General features: G+C 40.3%; 1 long non-coding RNA gene across 1 annotated transcript; it reads right to left on the bottom strand.

Annotated features, from left to right (window-relative positions):
* Nucleotides 1-1,309: 1,309 nt before the first annotated feature.
* Nucleotides 1,310-27,020, bottom strand: LOC117355422. Its single transcript, XR_004538354.1, has 3 exons — nt 26,713-27,020; nt 8,726-8,938; nt 1,310-3,797 (listed from the first exon to the last, which is right to left on the bottom strand). It is a non-coding gene; the product is annotated as an uncharacterized LOC117355422 (long non-coding RNA).
* Between the last annotated feature and the right edge of the window lie 889 nt (nt 27,021-27,909).

The following is a 27,909-nucleotide window of genomic DNA, read 5'->3' as shown; positions in this document are numbered from 1 at the left end:
GCAGGACAGAGACAGCAAACTACAGACCAGTGAGTCTCACGTCTATAGTGTGTAAACTCATGGAAACACTGATCAAACAGAATATTGACACAATCCTAGACGAAAAAAAACTGCGTGATCCACACCAACACGGGTTCACCCAGGGAAGATCTTGCCAATCTAATCTGATTAGCTTTTTTGATTGGGTTACTAGACAACTGGACGCCGGAGAGTCACTGGACGTGGTATATTTGGACTTCAGTAAAGCATTTGATAGCGTCCCTCATCGAAGATTACTGAACAAGCTGAAATCGATAGGATTAGGAGACACTCTAACTACATGGGTTGGGGATTGGCTAAGCAGTAGACTTCAGAAGGTGGTGGTGAACGGTACCCCATCCGAAGCATCAGAAGTGATCAGTGGAGTGCCGCAGGGCTCGGTCCTGGGCCCAATTCTATTCAACTTATTCATAAGAGATATGACGCGGGGACTTAGAGGAAGGGTATCACTGTTCGCCGACGACGCCAAACTTTGCAACATAGTAGGCAGAAGCTTGTTACCTGATGATATGACACACGACCTACTGCTTCTGGAACAATGGTCGACTACTTGGCAGCTAGGCTTCAATGCTAAAAAATGCAAGATAATGCACCTGGGTAAGAGAAACCCGTGCAGAACTTATGTACTAAATGGTGAGACCTTGGTTAGGACCACGGCGGAACGCGATCTAGGAGTGATCATTAGTGAGGACATGAAGGTTGCCAATCAAGTGGAGAAGGCTACCTCCAGGGCAAGACAAATGATGGGATGTATCCGCAGAGGTTTTGTCAGCAGGAGACCTGAAGTTATGATGCCGTTGTACAGAGCCATGGTGAGGCCTCACTTGGAGTACTGTGTTCAGTTTTGGAGACCACACTACCGAAAGGACGTGCTGAGGATCGAGTCGGTGCAGCGAACGGTCACCAGGATGGTCTTGGGACTCAGGGATCTCACGTATGAAGAAAGACTAAAGAAATTGCGGCTGTACTCACTTGAGGAAAGAAGAGAACGGGGAGATATGATTGAAACGTATAAGTACATCACGGGACGCATCGAGACAGAAGAGGATATCTTCTGGCTCCTGGGACCCTCGACCACCAGAGGGCATCCACTGAAAGTCAGGGGAGGGAAGTTTCATGGCGACTCCAGGAAATACTTCTTCACCGAAAGAGTGGTGGATCATTGGAACAGACTCCCACTCCAGGTGATAGAGGCCAGCAGCGTGACGGATTTTAAGAGAAAATGGGATACTCATGTGGGATCGTTAAGGGAGTAAACTCAGGGGGGAGGGATACTTGGAATGGGCAGACTTGGTGGGCTATAGCCCTTTTCTGCCGCTTTTTTCTATGTTTCTATGTTTCTATGTTTCTATGTTTTGTATTAGTTGGAGGCGAGGGGTTTCCTTCTGGGTTATTCCTTGTTAGAGGGCATTGGTTTCTTCCTGGGCTATTCCTTGGAGAGGGCATTACAATAGTCTAGGGTTGAGATGACAATGTTGATTGAAGGGGGATCGAGAATAGAGGATATAGAATGAATTAGTTGTAATTTATGAAAGCATTTTTGTGTTACAGCACTGATCTGTTGGTGGAATGTAAGATCTTTATCCAGGATAATGCCAAGAAGTTTAACTTTACTGGCCATTTGGATGGGAGAGGAGGCAATACTAATGAGTGTACAGAGATGTTCATCTGTAAAGGTTTGAAAGAGAATGCCTGTAGTTTTTGGAAATGTTAAGTGCAAGTTTGTTTTGTTGAAGCCAAGAGCTGATTTGATCGAGTTTCAGATTTATATCACAAATTTCTTTGGGGGATGTGGAGTTTAGGGAATGAAGTAATTGAATGTCATTGGCATAAGTGAAAACTGTAAAGCCTTTAGATTGAGCTAAAGTAAGTAGAGGTGTTAGGAAAATATTAAAGAGTAAGGGAAAGAGTATCAAGCCCTGGGGAACCCCATAGGTTTGGGCAATTGAGGAGGAAATAGAGTTGTTGAAACTAATACTGTAGTGTCGATCATTCAGATAGGAGCGGAACCATTGTAGAGCAGTACATGATATTCCAAGGGCTTCTAGTCGATTGAGAAGAAGAGAATGATCAATAGTATCAAAAGTGATTTAAGATCTAAAGAAATCAAAATTGAGGATTTACAGTGATCTTTGAAATAGAGAATTGAGCCGATTGAGTAGAATGGTTTTTTCGAAATCCTTTTTGATAGGGATGAGGAGCATTGTTTTTTTCAGTAAAATTAGATAGCTGGTTAAAAAATTAATTTCTCAGTTATTTTTACCAAGGGGGCAGGTTGGCAATAGGGCGATAATTAGTAATTTGATTTTCTGGGATGTTTAGTTTGAGTTTTGGATAGACAAGAGTGGATTTCCGTGGACAGGGTACTAGGCCTGAGGATAGACTGTTCATGATCATGTCTAATAAGAATGGCCCAAAGATTGAAAAGTGTTTTTTAAGGACAGTGAGAGGTAAGCTTTTGAGAGAGTTGTTTGGCATATTAAGACTTTGTGCTACTTTTTTCAATTTGTCAATGGTGGGCGGTTGAAAGTCTGTTAAAGAGAGAGAAAAGTCAGTGGTGTGTGAAATGATAGTTGGGGATGAAGGAGGGGGGGAGTAACTGAATTTTGTATGAACAGATTTAAGTTTGTCTTCAAAGTGTTCAAAGAGCTTGAGTCGAGGGACGATCTTGCTTGATAGAGTATCTTTTGGCATAAGAGGAAAAGGAACGAAAAATGGAGTATAAAGCAGATGAATTCTTGGTAAGTGCAATACGTTTGGTATAATATTCTTTCTTTACTGTCTGTAAAGATTTTTTATAGAAAGTGACTAGTTCTTTATATTTTCTTAGTTTGGAGGATGATCTTTTCTTTCTCCATAGACGTTCTGTTGAGAGTAGTTGAAGACAAATTAAAGATAAGTCATGAATGTACCATTGTTGATTAGATCTATATCTTATAAACATTATAGAAAGTTTTTTAAGACTTTTCTTTTCTCCAAATTCTTGGCCAGCTAAATTTATTTGCATTACATTATTTCTGTATTTTTCCATAGCATAATCTTTTGTTAGCCGCATTGAACCAATGGTTATGTGGTCTAGAAATCTGCTATTATGTTATGTTATGATGTCCATGCCCATATTTTGACAAATTAAGTTGATCAGGTCGAAGAATTTTTCTTACTGGTGAGAGTAATTACTTCCAAACCCTGTACATGTGCTCAACTCTTTATGTGTAATTATGAACAACACAGCTGCACTTTTACAAACATTGTAGCTACCATCTTCATGCAGGATTTAATCTTTAGAAGCCTCAGTGATGACTAGTTTCACATGAGCCACTCTTCCTGTGATTCACCTAGCTCTTCATAGGCTTCAAATATTGTTTAGTTAAATACTCATGAAACACACATTTTTGAAAAAATCTTTCACAATAATCCATATCCCAAAACGTACTTAGCTTGAGAAAGCGTTACTATTATTAGAAACTTGGACCAGGTAGCCCGACATGGGTCACGTTTTGCTCACTCTGTGTAAACAGGTGGTCCCAACATTTTGAAAGACACTTTAAATCTCTCATCTGTATGTTGTATGATAAAGGTCACCCTAATGTTTTTGTTTTGTTTTCATTTACAATGTGTTCAGTAATTACTGTTTGTTCATTTTCAGTATTCTTACAGCAGTATTAATAAAGATCCCAATAGCTGAACCACGACTCGGCTGCTGAAATCTCTTCTTCACAACTCTTGTGTTTGGCTGTTCATTTTCAGTGCCATGATATCTAGAAACATAGAAACATGATAACAGTTAAAGGCAAAATGACCCATCCGGTCTGCCCATCCACAGCATCCACTATCTCCTCTTCTCCCTAAGAGATTACATTACATTAGTGACTTGTATTCTGCCATTACCTTGCAGTTCAAGGCGGATTACATAAGAGGTTATCTCATATTTTCTTGAATTTAGACACAATTTTTGTTTCCACCACCTTTACTGGAAGACTATTCCACTTGTCTACTACCTTTTCTGTAAAAAAAAAAAAAAAACAAAACACCCATTTCCTTAAATTACTACTGAGCTTATCACCTTTTAACTGCAACCTATGCCTTCTCATTCTGGAGCTTCCTTTGAAATGAAATAGACTTGCTTCATGCGCATTTAGGCTACATATCTCCCCTCTCCCACATTTCCTCCAAAGTATACATATTGTAATCTTTAACTCTGTCTCCATAAGCCTTATGACGAAGACCACTGATTATTTGAGTAGCCTTCCTCTGGACCGACTCCATCCTGTTTATATCTTTTTTTGAAGGTGTGGTCTCCAGAATTGTACACAGTATTCTAAATGAGGTCTCTCCAGAATCTTATACAGGGGAATCATTATCTCCTTTTTCCTACTGTCCATATCTATCCTTATGCATCCTAGCACCCTTCTAACTTTCACCACCTTTTTGAACCTGTTTGGCCACCTTAAGATCATCACATATTATCCTCTTAGTTATCCATGGGACTATGCCACACCAGGTCCACCCCGGGTATTGCATAGCCCAGATGATATGTGAGAGTATCTGGCAGGTGAGGCTGAAATGATGGTTCCATCCCCCTGATACAAGCAGGGAGGCAAAGGGTTTTGGTTCGACTAAATGCCCACAACTCCACTACATGGGAGTGATGAAGGGCAGCTGAGAGAATCTTAGCCTGCTGACAGCGAAATGACAGGGGATGGTCAGGAATAGATTCTAAAAGCATTATCTCCTGTAACCAACCCCATTCTGGAAGGGCTACCCCGTCTAGAGGAAGAAAAGGAGCCCAATCTTAAGGAAGAGCTTGATGGGTTAAAGGAAGAAATAAGAACCCTTATGGAGGCTAGGAAAATCATGGATAGAGAAGTAAAACAGGAAATCCTGAGCCAAGCCCAGCAAGATGCCGAAACCTTTAGGAAGGCTCTGGCAGAAGTGTTCAGCCAGTTCTCGTAGATTGGAGAGCAGGTCATTGAAAATAAAGAGCAGCAAAAAGAGCTAAAAAAAGACCATGGAAACCCTGGCAGAGAAATAGAAGGTAAAGGAGGGTGAGACAGGCAAATTGGTAAAGCAAAATCAAGCCCTCGGCACCCAAGTGGAACAATATAAGTCCCAGCAAAGAAAAGTTGAAATTTCCTTGAAGGAGATAGGGAATAATATGAAGGATTTACAGGCCCAATTGGACATATGACATATCTGAGGCCATGGTGGCCCTAGCCCAAAGGATGAAAATCTTGGAGGGAGTAGATTATGTGGAAGATCTAGGAGAGGAAGCGACAAGTAAAGTCCTTGTGTTGCAGTAGCCTGATTACTTCTGGGATCCTAATCCCAGCTCGTATCCTCCTGATAGGAGGAACAGGAATCGGAGGCATCACTGAACATACTGTCTAGAATCAAGTTTCAAGTTTATTAATTCTTTTGATTAATTACTTAATCATAGTTCTAAGCGATGAACAATTTAAAATACATTCAAAGGGGAACAATACAATACAATACAGTACAAACTTAAAACAATACAATAGGTTAAAAATTAACTCATCATATTCATAACGTAAGGTAAAAAAGGGATAATGAAATACAATTTAATATAGGAAAGCAGAACAAAAAAGGAAAGGTACATGAGGGAACAAAAAATAAAAGCATATTAATAGAATAAAATCAATGACCTGGGTATTAAGAAATTAAATATCAAAGGCATCTTTAAAAAGAAAAGTTTTTAAATTACTTTTGAATCTTCCCAGGTCCTGCTCCTTTCGTAAATAAATTGGAAGAGCATTCCAGGTCTGTGGCGCGGTTACTGAAAAAATAAATTGGCGTCTTGTATTTATAATCTTAAGTGAAGGGATAGTTAATAAATTTTGTTCATTTGATCTTAAAGCTCTGACAGGATTATATGGAATTAGGCATTTATATATGAAAGCTGGTGTTTTATTGAGAAGGGATTTGAAGGTAAGCAAACAAAGTTTATATGTTATCCTTTGGATAACCGGAAGCCAATGTGCATTTTTTAAAAGGGGTGTAACATGATCAAACTTTCGAGAATTGGTAATAAATTTAATGGAAATATTCTGAATAATCTGAAGGCGTTTAATTTCATTTAATGATATTCCCTTAAAGAGAGCGTTACAGTAGTCTATTTTAGAGATCACCAAAGAGTGAATTAGAATATTTAATGACGTTGGACATAAGAATTTGGAGATTGAATGAATTTTACGTAATCTATAGAATGTTGTTTTAACGATATTGCTGATGTGATTGTGAAAATTTAGTTTGTTATCGAAAATCACCCCTAAAATTTTTATATTATTGACTGATTGTAGGGGGGTGTTTTTTATAGAAATTGAAGCGGGAAGAACGGAACTTTCTTTCCATGGAAATAACATAATATTTGTTTTTTTAATATTAAGTGCCAATTTATTCGTGTTCAGCCAGTGATAAACTAGATCCAGTTTCTCATTAATATCTTGGATATCAGATGTTTTATTAGTATCTATTGGATGCAGGAGCTGGATATAGTCTGCATATGCATAAATCTGAAATCCCACGGATTGACATAAAGTGATTAAAGGAGCCAGGAAAATATTAAATAGTAAAGGAGAGAGAATAGACCCTTGAGGCACCCCGTGAGTGGAAAATGAAGATTTTGATGTTGCATCTTTGAAGAAAACAGTAGATGTACGGTCTGTTAGATACGATTCGAACCAAGAAAGAACTTGGTCTGTGATACCAATGGATTTAAGTCTGTTAAGAAGAAGTTGATGGTCAATTGTGTCAAAAGCCGCAGAAAGATCAATAGAGATTAGCAAAGTTGATTGGTGATGATCTAGAAAGTATTGAATGGAGGTAGTCATTCCAATTAATGAAAGTTCGGTGCTATGATGATGTCTAAAACCAGTTTGGTTAGGATGCAATACATTAGTCTTTTCCACAAAATCAGAAATTTGATTGCAAACTACCTTTTCTGTCAGTTTTGCCAAAAAGGGAATATTAGCAATTGGTCTATAATTGGAAAGGTCATCGGAACTAACGTTTTTATCCTTAATGATAGGACGAATAATGGATTTTTTTCCACAGCAATGGTACTGTATTTTGAATCAGACTTTCAGTAACTAACGTATGGATGAATGGTCCAAAAATATCAAAATAATGTTTTAGAATGAATGGTGGAATTAAATCAGCTTTAGATCCTTTAATATTAATAGATTTAATAATAGACTCAATTTCTTTTAGGCTAGGTAATTTAAATTTAGAGCATCTAGAAGTTAACGATTCAGTAACAGATTGTTTGTGATCATTTACTAAAGATTGGTTTATTGTAAATGTTTTCCTAATTTTATCAATTTTTTCAATAAAATGATTGGCAAGTTCCTGAGCAGTGAGAATAGTGTCAACCACTTCAGGTTGTTGTTGGGAATGCGAGGTTGTTATTGTGTTTAGTATAGTGTATAGAACCGACGGGTTATTGGCTTTAAATATTTTATCTGAGTAGTATTTCTCTTTTGCTTGATTTATTTTTGTTTTGTAAAGTTTAGATAGTTCATTGAACATTTGTAAATTATTTTGGGTTTTATTTTTTCTCCATTTGCGTTCTAAAGATCTTACTTGTTTTTTGATAAGGAAAAGTTCAGCTGTAAACCAAGGATTCTGAATTTTACGGGCGGGGATAATCTTAGTTTGTACAGGTGCAAATTTATCCAAAAGTGATTTTATGGCTATATTCCAAAGGTTGAGTAGCTCATCTAGAGAATTAGTATTAGAGTTAGTGAAGTCCAGATTAAATGAAGAATGAATTAAATCTAAAGAAAGATGATTATAATTTCTAAAGTTGATTGTTTGTTGTTTTATATGATTTGGGTTATGAAAAGTAGTATATGTTAATGAAATTAAAAAATGATCAGACCAGGGGACAGGTAAACAATCGTTTAATAGCAAATTTTTCCTTGCAACTGTTGATGTTAAAGCCATATCAATTGTATGGCCAGCCTGGTGAGTTGGAAGAGTTATTAATGGGTATAGATCTAATTGGTTTATATATGAGAATCCCTGAAAACAAGGGGGGGTTTCCAAGGCACACAGAATAGTCAGCTCTTAAGTGTGTGTGTGTGGGGGGGGGGGGGGGAGATTGTGACAAACCCATCGCTAAACCTGATTTTGACCCAAAGTTAGGAAAAACACCAGGTACCTGATCAGAAGAGCTGACCAGAGTAGTGCCAAAGACCCAGACACAGCTGCATACATCTCAGATAGGGTTTTTTTTAGCAAGGTACGCTAGCAGATTTAGTGCATGCTAATATTTAGCATGCACTCAATCGGCTAGTGCACCTTAGTAAAAGACCCCCCCTAGTGAGATGGAGCAGGATAGGGACTGGCACAGTAGTAACAGCTATGAACCTATTTCTCAGAATAAAGCTGCTGTAAAGCCCAGCATATTTTCTGTTTGTAAAAGGAATCCTGTCCCTTTAAGGCAACCTCAGTGCAGGGAGTATAGAAGCCACTCACTACTCCCCAGAGAACTCAGTCCCATCCCCAACTTGGAGTTCAGGTGAGCTCACAACCACCTGCAGTGCAGATTGCACTTGAAACGTGCTCAAATCAGGAAGAGTTTTGTCTTTACGGGTTTATTTTATTAATAGTTTTTGTTCATGGACTAAATGACACATGAGACTGAGCCCCGGTGAAGAGGACTTACCTTATTGAGCCTCTTCAGCAGGAAACCTTGCCCTCCTCTTCCCCGGAGCCAGCCTGCTTCTCTTCAGCCCTTTAAAGGGTTCTGGCTTCCAATGGTTGACTCAGATCTTCAGCACAGTAAGGGGAAGGGAGGACAGTCGTCCCCCTAACTGCACCGAGTCTACACCCCTGCAAACTTTTCTCTTTGGAGGAAGCTCCACCTCCTTCTGCTGGCCTGTTAAACGCATATGAGATTAGGGTCCTGAAAGTTAATTCACTCAACATAATCATTACTATCTGGAATTGGCTACATTTTAAGAATTGAATAATCTGATTAGTGTTAATTAACTAACCCAGAAATTGTGAGTGATAGGGAAACCAATATAGCTATTGCGACAGGAAGGAGACATAATCTGCAAACATTAATTTCCTATTGATTTTATTTATTTATTTAATAAGCGGTAGTATTAAGGATGTCAATTCACTCTATCCATAATTACACTCAGTCCATTATCCCGATCTATCTATTAGGCACATAATTAACCATCAGGAAGATAGAGTAAATCATATTAATGTAATCTCAAGTAATGGAAGACATCAACATACCCTTAAAAAAGGATAAGGGAAGTAAAACCTATCAGAACCACTACAATTACCAAACCAACCACATCCACTTCTATTTCCTGTGCTTATCTTAATACTAGATTTGTTAGGAATAAAGCTTTCTTAATTAAATATTGGATCATCAGCAAGCAAATAGCCTCTCTTTTTCTAACAGAAACATGGCTATTGTCTGAAGAAGATCCAATAATAAATGATCTTCTACCAGATAACTTTAAATTCATATGTTAAATCATGATGGAAGAAAAAGGAGAGGGTTAGCAATTGTTTTGAAGGAAGGATTTGAACTTGAACTATTGAATTCCAAAATGACCAATCAGTTAGAAATATTAGCCTGTAAAATTAGCAATAAAGAACTAGAAGAATCCTTTCTTGCATATTATTTTATGTCCCGCTGAAAAGTTGGCCAAAAGCTAGAGAGGACTTTTGCGAATTTGTTCTACATAATTCAATTACTCCTTCATATAATATTATTGCAGGAGACATAAACTTACATTTAGATGAAGAGGACAATCCAGATGCGAAAGACTTTAAAAACATTATATCTTTGCTTAAATATAATCTCCCTTCACCCTCACAAACACATGAAAAAGACCATCATTTAGATGTGGTAGCTATGTCCACAAAGGAGATTTCAGATCCTTCCATCTCTCTACCTGATGGTACTTGGTGTCACAATATCTGGTCTGATCACTTTACTTATTATTTCAATTTAATCTGGATTTATTTAATCTGAAGCACATCCAAGGATTAAAAGAGAACATCTCACAAGGGGTCATATTAATCCAGAGGAATATTGGTCACAATATAAACTACTAGCGGAGATAGGAGAAGGGATTGATTTCTGGGACCACTGGTTGAAAACTAGCACATCCATTTTAGATAAAATTGTCCCTAAACGAAATAGTAAAAGCTGTTCAAATAAATACAACAAATGGTTTGACACCGAACTTCTAAAAATGAAACAATTAGTAAGACGATTGGAAAGAATTTGGAAAAAAAACAGGAAAACTGTCAGACCGGAACAACTGGAGATCCAACATAAAAATCTACAAACAACTGATTAAAGAAAAATGTAAAGTATTTTACTCATCCAAAATCTAATACTAGCTCAAAAGGAATTAATACAAAAGAGCTGTTCAACTTGGTTAAGAATTTATTTGACACCACACACTACACTCAACACACGCATAGTATTAAGCTACCTTCAATAAATGAATTAGCACAGCATTTCGACTCTAAAATTACAAAAATAAGAAATAATTGTCTGACAAATGACATACATGAATATCAAATAGCTAACATACAAGGAACTTAAATATCAGCGGACATGATTTGGAGTTCCTTTCAAGATTTAAAATGGAATAATTATATCAAATTATATAACAAGTACTCTAAATCATACTGTGTTTTGGACTCATGAAAGCAGCTCCATTAGACTTTAAACTATCTTTGCTGATTTAACCGATAACTTAAAAAATGGAAAACTTCTCACTAATAATGGACATATTATAATAACCCCAATTCCAAAAAATCATAAAGAATCAGCAGCATTAGTAACCAACTATAGACCAGTAGCATCCATTCTATTTATTGTAAAAATCATGGAAGGATTGGTACATACCCAATTGATGGAATATCTTGATCAGTTCTTTCTTTTACATGAAACTCAATCTGGCTTTAGACCTTTTCTAGCACTGAGAAAGTAATTGCAGCTATCTTGGATAATTTGCGTTTCTTGTTTAGTAAGGGCCTTAATGCCCTGGTCATGCAATTTGATATGAGCTCTGCTTTTGACTTAGTGGACCATGGGAAACTGTTACAATGCTTAGATGCAATTGGTATCAGAGGAGAGGTGTTAGACTGGTTTTGAGATTTCCTGATGTCCTGCACCTATCAAGTACGTTTTAATTAAGATCTCTCTAATACCTGGAGCAATCCATCTGGCGTGCCACAGGGGTCACCATTATGCCCGTTGCTTTTCAATGTTTACATGTCTTCTTTAGGTGCGCAATTGACCCAGCTAGGGATAAAGTTATTTAGCTACACAGATGACTTTACGATCATTATCCCATTCGCTACCTCCCTATTGGAAGTTACTCCTAAGGCAACAGAAATATTAAATTTGATGGAGCAATGAATGACTAAATTCAGACTAAAGCTTAATTCTGAAAAAACAAATTCTTTATAGCTTTGCCACACCCGCTTGACACAAAAACATCATTGTACTTCAATAAACTTAGTTATCCTATTCAACCTACTATGAAGGTATTGGCTGTTACATTGGACCAGAGCCTAACCATGAAAGACCAGATGGACTCCTTGGTTAGAAAGGGCTTTTTTACTCTATGGAAGCTTCGGTCCATTAGAGCATATTTTGATGTTTCATCATTTAGAATTCTGGTACAATCCCTTATACTGAGTCAACATGATTACTGTAATATCGCCTAATTGGCAATTTCCCAGAAGAATATGCGGCAATTACAACAGGTGCAAAATGCGGCAGTCAAGCTAATTTTGGGGTTGAAGAAGTTTGATCATATAACACCTTCCTACTGACTTCTGCATTGGCTGCCGATGGTGGCACGGGTGAAGTTTAAGTTTGGATAATTTTGCTTTAAGGTACTATTCGGTTTAGCCCCTAAATATATAATGGAACTTTTCTCTCTCTCAACCAACAGACATAAGAGAAGCTCACACTTGAATTTTGTTTCTCCACCGGTTAAAGGATATAAATTTAAAAGACATCATCATCTTTTCTCACATCAGGAAGCACTATGGGATAAAGATCTGGAACAATTGCTTATGCCTACTACTTACGGGGAATTTAGGAAGCACCTAAAGACATAACTGTTCCTGAAGTATTTAGGCAACTGACATGGACAATCTTACTTCCCAATAACTGATCTCTTGAGCTGTTAATCACTAGCTTTTAACTTTGTTAATTTTACTCAATTTGTAGCATCTTTTAATCTTTGTAAACCGCATAGAACATAACAGTCCTGCGGTATATAAACTGTTATTATTATTAAAAGTCCAGGCACTGTTAAAAACAGATGATATTGTTTCCTTTTGTTGGGAACAAACAGGAGGAAACATAATATAACATTGTATTTCTATACCGCATAAGCATAAGTTCAATGCGGTTTACAAAAATTACATAATTTACAAAAAAAACAAAAAAGCCATAGATAACTACTCAGACAAGAATGTCAGCCTAGCATTGCTAGCAGTCAGCATTTTCGGTTGGCCTAACCAATGTTAGCAAAGGCCTATGGGGCATTATATCAAATCTGACTCTGGAATGTTGATGCAGATAGACCCTAAAGGCTCCTGCACAGAATTCACATACATTAAGCATCCAGCCAGACTGGATTGTTTATCAAGAAGATAGGCTACTTGAATGGGACAAAGAAGCCAGAGACTAATCCCATCTACCATGCCTGCAAGTATCACACCTTCCTTATCAATTAAACTAACCATTGTTTAAAACAGTTTACAAATTATAAACAGAAAGTTACTGGGAAATACAATAGTTTCTATATTTAGAATAAGATTCCAAGCTATAAAAGCCTCCTCTCTGCAACACCCCTCTCTCTATCTCTGGAACCCGAAGCTTAGACCATCACCCCCACCCCCACTCCCCTTTCTCTCTCTCTCTCTCTCTCTCTGGCTCTCCTTGGAACATCACACTTCTCTGTCTCTCTTTTCCTCTGGACTCTGTAAGGCAGGGAAACTGCTTTGCTCTCTCCTTAATTATAATGCTTAATTGTAATCTTTATGAATATTGCTTTTCTGTAATATTCAGCTTATTTCTATAATATATTCTTTATGCAAGCACTCTTAGTGGTCTTTGCCATTTGATTTTACTTCCTAATGAATCTTCTGTGAGGATCTTGAACTCAGGACCTGGTAGACTGTAAGGCTGCCTCACATTGCCTCTCCAAACCTGACCTTTTGGTGGGTTAAACCTTACAAAGTACTTAGGGAAAAGATAAGACTTCAATCCTTTCCTAAAGTGTAAGTAACAATGAATGAAAGTCTTTCAGCCTCTTTTACAAAGCCGCATGGCAACAGCCCCAAAGTCCTTTAAATCTCTGTTGGCTTTGGGGCCATTAGCGCAGCGCAGCCGCTAGCGCAGTTTTTTAAAAGAGGCCGTTTGTCATGAAAAGCTGCTTGAAATGAAAGCAGATGATCATGGTATTTCTTACCTTTGCAGCCTTTAACAGAGGGAAATACAAACAGAGCATGTGATTTTTTAATATTTTTATGGGATGCAATTGAAAATCTGTCAGCTAAATAAAGTGGGGCTTGACCACAGATGATTTTGTAACATCTGCATCCCAGTTTAAAGATAATGTGTGCCTCCATGGGGAAAGGTTGTTTTTTTTTTAAATGAAGATTGGTTATCCTGAACTCTGACTAATTGAAGGTTGAAATAAAAACTATTAACTGTGATTTGAATGTCATTTTCCCCCTTGGGGTCGTTTGTATGCACCACATTGCTTTCCACAGTAGCACTAGGCAGTTGCCTGGCTTGTACCCACCTGAAGGGTTTCCTCAGTTTCAGGGAACACACCCAGACCTAAGAAAAGTTACAACTAGTGCCACCTGCTGACCTAAACAGGGACGTAGCTCATGACATGAGGTCTGATTTTTTTCAGCTCTAAATCCACTTAGCTTGCTTCTTAGTATTGAAATGAAAGGAACTTTGAGTGTTGGGGGAGAACCAGACAGAGAAGCAGAGAGCAGCCGGTTTTGAAATTATATACAATCAAACGTCAACGTTACAGAAATTTCCAGTTTACCATTTAAATACATTTTAAACAGTCTGTCAACTCTTTAAAGTAGTAAATAGCTTTTTGCATAAATTTTACTGTAATATTTCTGGTTGTGTGTGTACATTCTTTGGTTTTAATATGTTCTTAGTATCTGTCACTGCACCGAAAATGTGACAAATGCTGAAAGTAATTTTATAACAAGGCACCGAGGCATAAAGAGTACATATGCATATACTGTACATTGCACCTAGTTTATGAAAACAACTTATGCATCCTACATATTATGCCTTTAAAATTGCCTACTCAAAAGCTCTCATACAAATTGTGCCTGTACATAGGCAGGAGTAACTGTTCGCCTGATTTCAGCCTGTGTCAGGAAGTAGCATCTAAGCCACTCACAGCCATGGGCTGAACTGACCCTGAGGCCCTGATTCTCCAAAGTGCATCCCGATTTTAGGCGTCCTACAGCTGTCTAATCAGCCAATCGGGATGCACGTTTTTAAAAAAAAAATGCTCCCCAGGCAAGCCTGAAGGCACCTCCGGGAGCCTAGGGAGACCCGCAAGATGCCTAAGCTCGTCTAAGGGCCTTAGGCGGGCCTTAGGCTGAACCTAGGTGGCCCTACGCGTCTCCCTAGTAGAGGAGAAGCTTAAAATGTAGGCCAGCAAAATGCTGGCCTACATTGTAAGTAGACGCGGCCGCTATACTTATCGCGGCAATGGATCTCTCTGCCGCTATAAGTATAGCGGGCCGCGGCCCCCTGACCAGGAGGGTGCCCAAACCCTCTGCCCGAAGACGCACCCCCCCGACACTAACGACCGCCCCCCCGACACTACTGACCGTCCCCCCCGACATTACCGATCCCCCCCCCGACAATATTGATAGCTGGCAGGAGGGTGCCCAATCCCTCCTGCCCGATGACGCACCCCCCCGGCGCTAACCCCCCCAAACCTCCACTCCACCAAACCTGTTCTTAGATGGGTCTTGCACGTCTTGAGCCGGCAGGCACGCCTCGTCAAAATGAAGCAGGCCCGCCCCTTCCCGGCCCATCCCGCCGAAGCCTAAGGCCTGATTGGCCCAGGCTCTAGAAGCCTGGACCAATCAGGCCTTAGGCATAGCGGGTCCGCCCATCCCCACTTAATCTAAGGCCTGGGCCAATCAGGCCTTAGGCTTCGGCGGGATGGGCCGGGAAGGGGCGGGCCCGCTTCATTTCGACGAGGCATGCCTGCCGGCTCAAGACGTGCAAGACCCATCTAAAAACAGATTTGGTGGAGTGGAGGTTTGGGGGGGTTAGCACCGGGGGGGGTGCGTCTTCGGGCAGGAGGGATTGGGTACCCTCCTGCCAGCTATCGATATTGTCGGGGGGGGATCGGTAATGTCGGGGGGGGCGGTCAGTAGTGTCGGGGGGGCGGTCATTAGTGTCGGGGGGGTGCGTCTTCGGGCAGAGGGTTTGGGAACCCTCCTGGTCAGGGGGCTGCGGCCCACTATACTTATAGCGGTAGAGAGATCCCTTGCCGCGATAAGTGTAGCGGGCCATGTCTAATCTAACCCGTTTCTCTAACCCGCGTCTGTAACATGGACGCCGGTTACAGAATCGGGGTTTAGTTTAGGCCGATTCTGAATAGGACGCCTCTCCCGGGTGTCCTATTCAGAATCAGGGCCTAGGTGTCTTGTGGGCCTTGCCTTCAATATAGGCGGCCTGGGGAGCATTTTTTTAAAAAAACGTGCATCCTGATTGGCTGATTAGACAGCTGTAGGACGCCTACAGCTGCCTAAAATCGGGACGCACTTTTAGAGAATCAGGCCCTGAATGTCCAAAGCAAGTAGAAATAACAAAGAAGCACAACCAGTCACAACAGGGTCCAAAGCAAGTGGCATGTACAGCTCCTGGAATTGAATATCTGGATCTCAGTGGACACCCAAAAGTTAATTGGGTGCCAACCAATACTGACACTCAGTTAACTTCATCATTAAAGTTAGGACAGCATTTTTCCTTACCTAACTTTATATGATTACTTAGCCTTGATTTTCAACTTGCTAACCAGCTAACTGTCTATATCTGTCCTCGGTTCATCCCTAACCTAGCTGGTTAGGGGATGGCCAGTTAGTGGGGATATTCGGTAGCGCTTCCTGGTGAAGTGCCACCATCCCTGGATAGTCTCAGGTATACCATATAAATGGCCAAGAGCCTCTCCTAGCTGCTTAAATCTCTTTGAATATTGGGCCCTGTCCACCCCCCCTTATATTCAGCGATACTTACACCCCTCTTTTACAAAAGTGTGAAAGAGGTTTTTAGTGTCAGCCGGTGCGCTGAATGCTCTGTGCTGCTCTGATGCTCACATGAACTCTATGACCATCGGATTAGCGCAGAGCATTCAGCACACCAACTGGAACTATAAACCTCTTCCACGTGGGGGGGCGGGGAGGATAGTCAGCCAGGAATACGTCCCAACCATAGCTGGTCACTGCCAGTATTCAGCAGCTAGCCAGCTAAGGCTAGTTACTAGGTAGACCCGCCTAAAAGCAGGTCTTAGACAAGTCTACCTTTTGCCAGCCTGCCACTGAATAAAATTCTGGCCAGCTAAGTCCAATGAAGTGCTGGTGGCTACATAGGGCCCTGGCATTGAATATCCGGGATCACCGCCAATTGCGGTAGGTAGTTGGGCTGCCTCCTGAGGTCTATCAGAGCCTATGTGTACATGTATGCTGTCATGTATCTGCTGATTCCCCCCCCCCCCCCTTCCTGTGAATGTCAATGTGTACATCACAAAAAACTAAGTGCTATGGTTTCATGGCATCTTCAGACTTTTATGCATTATACACCTGGACAATTTTCTCTGCACTACTTGAGTATGTAAAACACTGTTTTATATGCTCAAGCCGCTTATAAAATTACTCTCATTATGGGTGGTTTAGCACTGAACTTAAAGAAAAGTTTCCTTTACAGCTGGAATGATTCATGTAATCGCACTCAAGAATGAATCTAAGCATCAATTCAAATGGAAAATATCAGTTTTCTCTGATGTTTTTTTTAAAAAAAAAAAAGCTACAAAGGACTTCAGAAAAAAACGGAATGAGTGGGCAATAAATATGCAAATGAGCTTCAGTGTACTATATATTCACATTCCTCCTTTCAATGGGGCATAAAAATGTGTTGACACACAAGCTCAGGGGTGATATGATAGAAGTCTATAAAATACTGAGTGGAGTGGAAAGGGTAGATGTGAATCATTTGCGTACTCTTTCCAAAAAATACTAGGACTACAGGGCATGCAATCAAGCTACTAAGTAGTAGATTTAAAAGAAACCAGAGAAAATATTTCTTCACACAACATGAAATCCTTTGCTAGAGAATGTGGTGAAATCAGTTAGTTTAGCGGGGTTTAAAAAAGGTTTGGATAATTTCCTAAAAGAGAAGTTCATAGGCCATTATTGAGATGGCTTTGGGAAATCCGCTGCTTATTCCTAGGATTAGCAGCATAAAATCTGTTTTACTATATTGGATCTTGCTAGGTACTTGGGATCTGGGCTAGCCACTGTTGGAAACAGGATGCTGGGCTTGATGGACCTTCGGTCTGTTCCAATATGGCAATTCTTATGTTCACCTGAATTTATGGCAAATTTATGCCAAAATACCACATCAATTTGTTTGAAACATATTAAATATCTGATATCCAGATTTGACTGGCACACTGCTTCACTCTGCTTGTGTTGGACTTTATAGATCTCATATCCAACAGGGCAAATAACTTGTATGCAAAAGGCACCTTCAAAGGTCCAAGTTCTGGTCCACAATTAAATCCATAAGTAACAACATTTTATTGTGTACTGATCATGAATCTGTAAAAGCAATTCTAATAAACAAGCATTGGAAGCTATTTCATCAAAGAAATTCTGCATTAAAGGAATTAAATATAATGCTAGCAGACCTGGAAATAGGATAAATATTGTTAGGGTTAACTCGCCTTTTGGATGTCATGTTGATCCTGTATTAAATTGAAAAGGTTTTGGCTCAAAGGTAAGAAAACTATGACTGGTTTGAGAACATATAAAAACATAAGAATTTCCATACTTGGACCGACCGAAGGTCCAACAAGCCCAGTTTTCTGTTTCCAACAATGGCCAACCCAAGTCCCAAGTACCTGGCAGAAACCCAAAGAGTAGCAACATTCCAGAGCTGAGATTGTGATGTCATAATGCCTCATCCAGCAATGCCTAAGAGCCAACTCATCAGTGATGCCACAGTCAATTGATTGACCTATGCTTGGCTCACATAAGAATTGCCATACTGGAACAGACTGAAGGTCCATCAAAGCCCAGTATCCTGTTTCCAATAGTGGTCAACCCAGGTCCCAAGTACCTGGCAAGATCCCAAGTAGCAAAACAGATTGTATGCTGGTTATCTTACGAATACTATAATACTACTACTTTTTAGTATGTATAAAACGCTACTAGATGCATGCAGTGCTATACAATAAACATGCAAGAGATGGTTCCTGCTCAAAGAGCTTACAATCTACCCTTTCCACTCCACTCAGTATTTTATAGATCTCTATCATATCACCCCTGAGCCATCTCTTCTCCAGGATGAAGAGCCCTAGCCACTTTAGCTTTTCCTAATATGGAAGTCACCCCATCCATTTTGTCATTTTTGTTGCCCTTCTCTGTACCTTTTCAAATTCAGCTATATCTTTTTCAAGATACGGCAACCAGAATTGATCACAGTATTCAAGGTGCAGTCATGCAATAGAGTGATACAAAGGTATTATAACATTTTCATCTTTGTTTTCCATTACTTTTCTAATTTCTAACAATCTATTTGTTTTCTTAGCTACCCCACACACACTCAGTCGAGGGCTTTAGAGTATCCTCAATGATTACACCTATATCCTTTCCCTGGGTGATAACTCCTAATGGGGAACCTTGCATCATGTAGCTATAATTTAGGCTCCTCTTTACTATGTGCATCACTTTGCACGTGCTCACATTAAACGTCATCTGCCATTTTGATGCCCAATCTCACAGGATCCTCTTGCAATGTTTCACAACCCTCTTGCAACTTAACTTTGTGTCATCAGCAAATTTAATTATCTCACTAGATCATTGAAAAATATGTTAGAATACAGTGAACCCAGCACAAACCCTTGAGGAACCCTGCTGTTTACCCTTCTCCATGAGAATATTGACCATTTAAACCTACTTTCTGGGTTGGTTTGTTTTTTTAAAAAAATTTCAAACAGTTTTTAATCCATAATAGGACATGTCCTCCTAACCCATGACTTTCTAATTTCCTTAGAAGTCTTTCATGAGGTACATTATCAAATACCTTTTCAAAATCCAAATACATAATACTGACTGGCTCACCTTTATTCACATGTTTATTCACCCCCTCAAAAAATGTAGTAGATTGTTGAGGCAAGATTTCCCTTGACTAAAATCCATGTTGGCTTTCTCTCATTAATTCATGCTTATGTATATGTTCAGTCATTTTGTTCTTTATAATCTCTACCATTTTGCCTGACACCAAAATCAGACTCACCGGTCTATAATTTCCTGGACCACCTCTGGAACACTTTTTAAATATCAGTGTCTTGTTGGCCACCCTCCAGTCTTCTAGTACTATGCTGAATTTTAAAGAAATTTATATGTTACTAACAATAGCTCTGCAGGTTCATTTTTCAGTTCTAACAGCACTCAGGGATATATACCATCTGGCCAAGGTGATTTGCTACTGTTAAATTTGTCAAATTGCACCATTACATCTTCCAGTGTTAGAGAGATTTGTTTCAGTTTTTCTGGCTCATCAGCAATGAATACCATTTTTTTGTACCCTCTCTGGGTTCAAAACTAATCTGGATAAAATAGAAGTTTTGAATATAAATATTACAGGAGAGGAGTTAAGGTGCACACAATATAAATTTAAAATCAAATGGGCTATATCCTCTTTAAAATTACTCTAGATCTCACTCAATTATTTGTTTCAAATTATATTCCTCTGATTTAAAAAATGAAAGAAAATCTTAGGGAATTAGGCTTGGGAGCTTTTTCTTGACTGGTTACAATATCCATTATTAAAATTAAAGTCTTGCATAAATTATTGTACCTTTCCAAGCACTTCAGTGTATATCAGTAAAACCCTGTTGAAAATATGGCAGAAGATAGTACTCAACTTTATAGGAGGAGGTAAAAAGTTTCAATTGGCTCACTCAATACATAGAAACATGAAGGTAGATAAAATGACCCATCAATCTACCCATCTACAACATCCACTATCTCCTCCTCCCCCTAAGAGATCCCAAGTGGCTATCCCATGCTTTCTTGAATTAAGACACAGTCTTTGTTTCTACCATCTTTACAGGGAGACTATTCCACACATCTCTTACCATCCTATCTGTAAAAAAGTATTTTCTTAGATTACTCTTGAGCCTATTACATCTTATCTTCATCCTACGTACTTTCATTTTTGAGCTTCCTTTCAAATGAAAGAGTTTTACCTCATGCACATTATGCCATTAAGGTATTTAAACGTCTCTATCATATCTTAAACTATTGTTAAACACTAAACAGAGACCTTCCTCAACTACTCTTTGTGCCTTAATCTGGTATTATCTTATGTTTTGAAATACAACCTAAATACCAATCTAGCCTAAGGCTACACTATTGCCTAAATTGACTTTGCTGAAAAATCAGAGTATTAAACTAAAAAAGGAGAACAATGAAATAATCTATTTAGACACAAAGAATTAGGGGATCTTGGTGTTCCTGATCATTCGAGCTAATATTTAGCTGCTCAGCTCAGACTGGGATTGGAAAGAAGAGGTATGGGAAAATCCATATGCCCAAATAAAGCAATTTTACATATAGAGAGCTCACTTATATGAGCTTATTTGGGGCAATTCTAATCTTTCAGGGCAAGCTAATTCACTAATCCATTTGGTACATTTCATATTTTAAAATCATGGAAAGATTTTCTTAAATTTTATCGGGGACCAAAATGTTTTTCATTTGCTTTCTACCTTAGTAACACTATTCCTGAGTAGCTTTTCTCAAGTGGAGGGGACAATAATTGACTGGAGAGATCATGGTATTATCTGGATACTACATCTCCATCATGAAGAGTCTATCAAACCCTCTGATCTTCTGAACAAAGATTATTTGTTACCCATTTGAGATTTTTTGTTTTATTTGCAGTGTAGGCATAGTTTAAACTGTAAACCTTACCCTATGGCACAGAAACAGTCCCTGTCTGACCTTTGAAATGTTGTAGTTGCAACATATGGGGCAAGAGGGTCGATACAAAGTGATTTGCAGGTCTAGGTTTGAAAAGTATATGGTACAATGGGAAAAAGATCTGCAATTGCAGTTGGATGACAGTCATTGGAATGAAATAATACTGATGGCGTCTATCTCAGCATAGATTGGGGAATGTAATTTTAAAGCCCTCATGAGTTGGTATTTGACTCCTGAGTGGTTGTATAAAGTCAATTCAGTTATCTGGAGTTTATTTGAATTATTGTATAATGTTAAGTATGTATCAATTTTATGAATGTTATTTTAGAAACCGCTGGGACTCCAGGAGGTATATACATTTAATAAATAAATAAATTGCTGGAGAGGATACAAATCAGTGGGATCCTATTTACACATGTGGGGGGATTGTCCTAAGATCCATGCCTTCAGGAGAAATATTCTGCGAATTATTATGCCATTGACGGGAACTCTGGTAGTCCTTTCCCCGGGTCTCTGACTCATTGGCATGGATTTGATGGAATTCCTGGACCATCTTCAGAAAGTGGTAGCAAACAATTTTATAGCAGCATGTAAGATCATAGCTGAAGAATGGAAATCTTCAACACTACCTAGTTTGGAGCTGTAGCATAAGAAACTCAAGATATGTATCCTTGATGTAAAAATGAACAGCCATTTGATATGGTAATGAACAGAAATACTTGAAAAGTTGTGGGGTTTTACAAAGGTATTTGGACTCAGTTTGAAAGGAGTTCTATGGTTACACACTCACTCATAACCTCACCCTCTAAATCAGTGGTCTCAAACTCGAACCCTTTGCAGGGCCACATTTTGGATTTTGAGGTACTTGGAGGGCCTCAGAAAAAAATAGTTAATGTCTTATTAAAGAAATGACAATTTTGCATGAGATAAAACGATTTATAGTTTCTAAATCTTTCCTTTTGGCTAAGGGCTCCTTTTACGAAGCCGCGTTAATGGTTTAATGCACATAATAGCGCGTGCTAAACTGCCAACCACACTAGATGCTAATGCCAGCATTGAGCTGGCATTGGTTCTAGCCGCGTAGTGCAGGTTTAGCACACGCTACAAAGCTGCGTGCGCTATAACTGCTTATGCGGCTTCGTAAAAGGAGCCCTAAGTCTTAATAATAATATTGTAATTTATAGCTAAAGAGACATATGGTCAAGAAACTGTTTTATTTTACTTTTGTGATTATGAGAAACATACTGAGGGCCTCAAAATAGTACCTGTCGGGCCGCATGTTGCCCCCAGGCTGCGAGTTTGAGACCACTGCTCCAAATGCTACATGAGAATATGTTGACCTTTCTTGAAGAAAGAAGCTGGTGGCTAGGATTTATTAATAAAAGAGATGGTTAACAAGACTAGGAATTATTTTAAAAGGGATGGTTAACAAGCCTAAAGATATTATAATGCCTCTCTATGGTGCAACTCACCTGGAGTATTGCATTCAATTCTGGTCTCCTTATTTCAAGAAAGATATAGCGGCACTAGAAAAGGTTCAAAGAAGAGTGACCAAGATGATAAAGGGGATGAAACTCCTCTCGTATGAGGAAAGAATAGGGCTCTTCAGCTTAGAAAAGAGACTGCTTAGGGCAGGGCTGCCCAACGCGTCGATCGCGATCGACCGGTAGCTCAGGAAGCAACGTGAGTCGATCACAGAGCCCATCCCGGGCTCTGTGATAGACTTGTGTTGCCGTCCCGATCTACCGGGCCTATCAGCCTTCCTCTCCCCGACGTCAAAGACGTCAGCCGACGCCGGGCATTAGGCTGTTTTTGTCATTTCGGGGGGGAGGAGGCGTGGTGGCGGCAGCCTGAAAAAGAAATCATCCTGGCCCGGGTCGGTGTCATACTCCTGAACTTCTACCTCTTCCAGCAGCCCTCTCCCTTCTACCTGCTTCCAGCCACACCCCCTGCTCCTCGGCTCTCTTTGGCAACTCAGCAGCAGCGATCGACACAAGCTTCTGACGTCGGGGCCTACTCTCTGCGAGTCCCGCTTGTTTCAACTTCCTTTTTCCACAAAGGCGGGACTCGTAGAGGGAAGGCCTCGATTTTGGCAGCTTGTCTTGATCACCGCTGCTGACGAGTTGCTTAAGAGAGCCGCGGAGCAGGGGGGTTTTGCCAGGTGCAGGTAGAAGGGAGAGGGCCAGATGCAGGACTCGTGGGTGAGGGAGCAGAAGAGAGAGAGAAAGAGAGAGGGGAGGGAAACAAAAGGAAATATTTCATACTGGGCTGGGCCGTAGTGGAGGGAGGGTGGAAAGATTCTGGTTACAGGGTGCATTAACAAAGGAAAAGGGGGGAAAGCTGAAAATGGAGATAGTGACACAAAGAAGAGAAAGAGTAAGCAGGACCTACTGAATAAGGATAGAGATACAGAGGGGACATGAAGAGGAGGTGAAATAGAGACATAGAAGTAATGCTGAAAAAGTGTGTGGGGGGAGATAAAGATATTGAAAGGGCAAATGGTGAACATGGGGTAAAGACAAGGACAGAGACAAATGAAGATTCTGAAAAAGTGGTGAGATAGGGATATAGGTGAGATGGGCACAAAGAAGGGTGATGCTGGAAAATAGGTGGAATGGTAATACTGACAGACACAGAAGGGAAATGCTGGATCAAGGAGAGATGGGGCTCAGGCTGGATGGAATGAGGAGAAATGCCTTGTTGGTCCGGAACTTCCTCTCTTACGTCAGAATTGACATCAGGGAGCGGAATGCTGGTCAGCGCGACGCTTCTGCAGGGAAAGCTTGGGACGGCGGTGGCTTGGGGGCTGTTCCCCGATGGCGGTGGCAGCAAACCGAGTGGCTTGGGGGAGGGCACGGAGAAAGAAAGAAAGGGGGCAGACAGGGAGACAGAAAGAAAAAGTTGGGGGAGAGAATGAGGTCTGGAGGAGAGGAAACATACAGGAGGCTGAAAGAAAGGAAGAAAGATTGGATGCACAGTCAGAAGAAGAAAGTGCAACCAGAGACTCATGAAATCACCAAACAGCAAAGGTAGGAAAAATGATTTTATTTTCAATTTAGTGATCAAAATGTGTCGGTTTTGAGAATTTATATCTGCTGTCTATATTTTGCACTATGGCTCCCTTTTACTAAACCGCAATAGCGTTTTTTAGCGCAGGGAGCCTATGAGCATTGAGAGCAGCACGAGGCATTCAGCGTAACTCCCTGTGCTTAAACCTACTATTGTGGTTTAGTAAAAAGGGAGGGGGTGTATTTGTCTATTTTTGTATTTTGTTACTGAGGTGACATTGCATAGAGTCATCTGCCGTGACCTCTTTGAAAAAACCCGGAATATGAATAATTAACATTTTCTCTGCCTTTCAGTGTGCTTTGTGTTTTTTTTTTTATTTTATTGTTGGTAGATCATTTTGACTTAGTCATTATAAAAGTAGCTCGCAAGCCCATAAAATGTGGGCACCCCTGGCTTAGGGGAAATATGATTGTAGAATGGGTACAAGTGGATCGATTTTTTTGACTCTATCAAAAATTACAAAGACTAAGGGACAATCGATGAAGTTACAGGGAAATACTTTTAAAACCAATAGGAAGAAATATTTTTTCACTCAGAGAATAGTTAAGCTCTGGAATACATTGTCAGAGGTTGTGGTAAGAGCAGATTGCATAGCTGATTTTAAGAAAAGTTTGGACAATTTCCTAGAGGAAAAGTCCATAGTCTGTTATTGAGAAAGACATGGGGCTTGGAACTTGGAGGCGAGGAGGAGGGCAGTTTGAGTGCAGAGCTCCTCTCCCTGGACATTCTCACTAAAGATTTTATAACTATTTAATCCCTTCAGTTTAACTAAAGTGATTTCAGATGGCTTCAAGAAAACAACTTACATTGGATACTGTATTTGCTACATATGGGAAAAGTAAAAGACCAAAACCAAACCCTCTAACACCATCTAACACCATTCCAGCAGGGGAGAGCCAACAGAGAGGAGGGCTGCAGTCCGGCCATCGGACCAACGATCGGCTCGGGGAACCGTTCCAGCGGGGCACCCGACACTGTCTTCGCTCCTCCCCCATTCCAGCAGGGGAGAGCCGACGGAGGAGGGCTGCAGTCCGGCCATCGGACCAATGGTCGGCTCGGGGGCCCGTTCCAGCGGGGCACCCGACACTGTCTTCGCTCCTCCCCCATGCCAGCAGGAGAGAGCCGACGGAGGAGGGCTGCAGTCCGGCCATCGGACCAACGGTCGGCTTGGGGGCCCGTTCCAGAGGGGCACCCGACACTGTCTTCACTCCTCCCCATTCCAGCAGGGGAGAGCCGACGGAGGAGGGCTGCAGTCCGGCCATTGGACCAACGGTTGGCTCGGGGGCCCGTTCAAGCTGGACTTCAGTTTTGACTGTTTTGATTTTATTTTCAATTCTTTTTAGTTTATGATATATTTTTTAATCTCACTTATTGTTTTACCACTTATTTTGTTTTATTTCATCATTCAAATTTCATTTAAATTTCCCCAGAATTCTATTGCTTCAACGGTTCTCCCTCTGCATCTATTCTTATCTCCCCTCTTTTTTCAACCTTTCAAAGTCCTTTAGATCATTGTAGTCTTATTAGAATGTTTATTTTCTTATTTTTCTCATCTATTCTCTATTTTATTTCTTCATTACTCTACTAATTGTCATTTTTCCAGGTACTTTAGTTAGATTGTGAGCCTTCGGGACAGTAAGGGAATTTCTAAGTACCTATTTTACTTATAATTTTAATGCACCCTATTGTCTATTTTTCTGTAAACCGCTTAGAATCCTAACGGAGTTTAGCGGTATATAAGAAATAAATTACATTACATTACATTACATGGGGGAAGCCACTACTTGCCCTGGATCAGTAGCATGGAATGTTGCTACTCTTTGGTTTTTGGCCAGGTACAAGGGACCTGGACTGGCCACCGTGAGAATGGGCTACTGGGCTTGATGGACCTTTGGTCTGACCCAGTAAGACCATTCTTATGTTCTTATAGGATAGACCCACCTGAAGTATAAATGCCCCCACTACCTTTTTGATTACGGAGTAGGGGCTGGGAACCATCCACCCTTTGTTTAATGGTCTAAAGTCCCTACCCAAAGTTCCCACTATCAGGGCTGTGCAATGTCAGGTCACTGAATCCACTCCGGGCTTTACTTCTCCCTTCAAGGTTAATTAGCATTACCCATCCCCCACTCACTATGCTTGGCTTGCATACAGGGATTCTGGTTTATTTTCTGCTACTAACCAACCCTCACATTCACCCCTCCAACACTCATTCATTATACAATCCTTCCTAAGGTCAGAACTGTTTCTTTTAAATACATTAGACCATTGTTACAGCACAAACTTTCATTCCCCTTCCCCACACAGTACCTTACAGACTCATGCTGCAATCAGACACATATTCCAAGGCTTCAGGGCTGCAGTCCATCTCATTTCCCTCAGAGATCTCTCCTTCTATCTCCATCAGGGATTCCCTGCTCTCTGAAGCTGGGTACAGATTCTCCTCTGAGGCAGCCTTTGGCAAGCCCTGCTCCTGGAGCTTTTCTCTTCCCCTTAGCCTCTGCTTGGGAAGCAAAGTTTTGCTAGTCTGCCAGTGCTGTGCGTTAGGGAGTTTCCTAGCAGAGGACTGTAAGACTGAGCTGCTAGCTTTTCCTTCCCTCCAAGTTCCTGATTGCCTGTGGGGGTTCTCAGCTGGCCTTGATTTGTTCAGCTGGGTAACTTTCACTCCTGTTCTGCCTGTCAGCTCCACCCCTTTCCTTAATCCTTACTGGGTCAGATTTCCTGACCAGAGGTTTAGCTGCAGAATTAACAGATGACTTATAAAAGGGAATATAGTGACTTGGAACAGGTATTCTGTTCTCCTCTGCCATTCCATCTCTGTTCTGCCCTGCCTGTCTGCTCTTAGTACTGGGAACAGAGTTAATGGGCAGCTTCCTGGGCTTAGGAATAGGCACATTTGTTTGAGTGGCAGGATTTAAAGCAGGTTTTAAACCAGTGACAGGAGCTTCCCTGTCACAGTATGCAGGAAAAACTCACATAAGGGCACACTTACCCCACTGTTTTACTAAGGTGCGCTATGCTTTATAGCACAAGCTAAATATATGCGCACCCTAACATGTCCATAGACTAACATGCACACGTTAACGTTTAGCGCGTGGTTAGCGCATGCTAATATTTAGTGCGTGCTAAAACACTTAGCGTACCTTTGTAAAAGGAGCCTTAAGTCTTTAATGTAGCTTAGTCAAAGGACCCCTTTATTTATAAATATGTTCCAAAATACATTTTTGCCAGTGAAATCTTGCTTTGAAAGAGAAGGAAGATAGTCGGCAATGAAGCAAATATAAATATTATAAACACCTCCAAATTTAAAAACAAACATTCTATAATGAAATCAATTTGCTAAAGGCAGAATTTTATTGAGAAGCCTTTAATTTTTAATTTTCCAGAAATGAGAGCCTCATGAATTTTATGTTTCTGTGCCTTCACGAAATAAACATAACATTCCCTTGCTGTGCAAATACATCAGCTGAAATGCTGATCGTCCGTCCTTTTATGACCAGATTAATT

The sequence above is a fragment of the Geotrypetes seraphini genome, chromosome 2 (genome assembly GCF_902459505.1).
Source record: "Geotrypetes seraphini chromosome 2, aGeoSer1.1, whole genome shotgun sequence".
Lineage (NCBI taxonomy): Eukaryota > Metazoa > Chordata > Amphibia > Gymnophiona > Dermophiidae > Geotrypetes > Geotrypetes seraphini.
Note: the sequence above shows the minus strand (reverse complement) of the source record. Positions and strands in the feature narration are given on the sequence as shown.